The sequence below is a fragment of the Diachasma alloeum genome, unplaced genomic scaffold (genome assembly GCF_001412515.2).
Source record: "Diachasma alloeum isolate Michigan unplaced genomic scaffold, Dall2.0 Dall_scaffold_00667, whole genome shotgun sequence".
Taxonomy (NCBI): domain Eukaryota; kingdom Metazoa; phylum Arthropoda; class Insecta; order Hymenoptera; family Braconidae; genus Diachasma; species Diachasma alloeum.
The window spans coordinates 1,313-2,624 of NW_021680799.1; positions in this window are offsets into that span (position 1 = coordinate 1,313).

The following is a 1,312-nucleotide window of genomic DNA, read 5'->3' on the forward strand; positions in this document are numbered from 1 at the left end:
TACCGCTTCGTTACTGAGATAATTTGGATTCATTATTATAATTTTTTAGTTTAGTTTTGCAAAGGTACTAATATGAAGAATTTCATCCCCTAATTACAGAGATTTCAGAGAATTTTTGCCTTAAAACAATCCTTTTTCCATTGATCAATTTCATTGGTTTATTCTCTAAAATTAAACTTTTGTCTTCTACATTTGATCCGGATGCAAGTTATAAATTGCAGATACTAGAATCTAGAAAAAAAATTCTTGAATTTTCATTTTTTTGCCTCTGTGCTCATGATTTTTTTTATCGCGAATCGAATTCTCATAAAAAGAACGATTAAACTCTCCATGAAATTTAGCTTTTCAATTTTCAATGTCTTTGGCTGTGAATCCTCAAAGCACAACCCCCCTCCCCGTCCCAATTTTTCAGTAAAAATTTGCTATCTCCCTTAGTTTTAGAGATATCTTTGAAAAACTCATCGACGAGCTAAGTCCACTATACGGGAGGGCTGTATATCGACAGTTTAGTATAATCTACCCCCCTTCCTGTAAACCCTGTCACACAGAAAGTTCCCCTTATGTTAAACCTCCTCCCCATTGATGAAGCCCCATAAGCGCAAACCGGTCTCAATTGAACCGAAAAATCGGCGGGAATCAAACCGAAAAATCTATCTGAATCGAACGGAAAAATCTACTAGAATCAAGTCGCTATTTACTACCTGAAACAGGCAGAATTTCAGCGCGAATTACTCCGTTTTTCGGTTTGATTCAAACCGATTTCTCGGCTGGATTCAAACCGACGTCGGCTTGAATCGTTTCTACATGAAATAAACCACTTATCGGCTTACATCTCGACTCAGCTAATTCTGAGTTATTTGAGTATACCTTTCCGAAACCTTTTTTTTTATTTTTATAAGGAATTTGAAAATTCAAAAATTGACCCAAAAAGTTCGAAAAACACATTCTCAGGAAATAGTATATCTCGACGTTTCAGTTGATTCTGAGTCATTTGAGTATAATTTTCCGAGATTTTTCTGTTTTATTATTTGAAAGGAATTCGAAAATTCAATATTTGACCCAAAAAGTTCTTAAAACACTTTCTCAGGGCGACGTTGTTGAATTGTATTTCAATATTTATTATTTAATCGCACTTTTATTGCGTTTGTATATCTCGACGTTTCAGCTGATTCTGGGTCATTTGAGTATAAAATGGTTTTGTTACTAATTAACAAAATCCTCCCCCGCCCACCTTTATTCATTGAGAAAAAAAAAACAATGCGTCGAAATGGTTTTGTTACTAATTTACAGAATTCTTCCCCCCCCCCCCTCC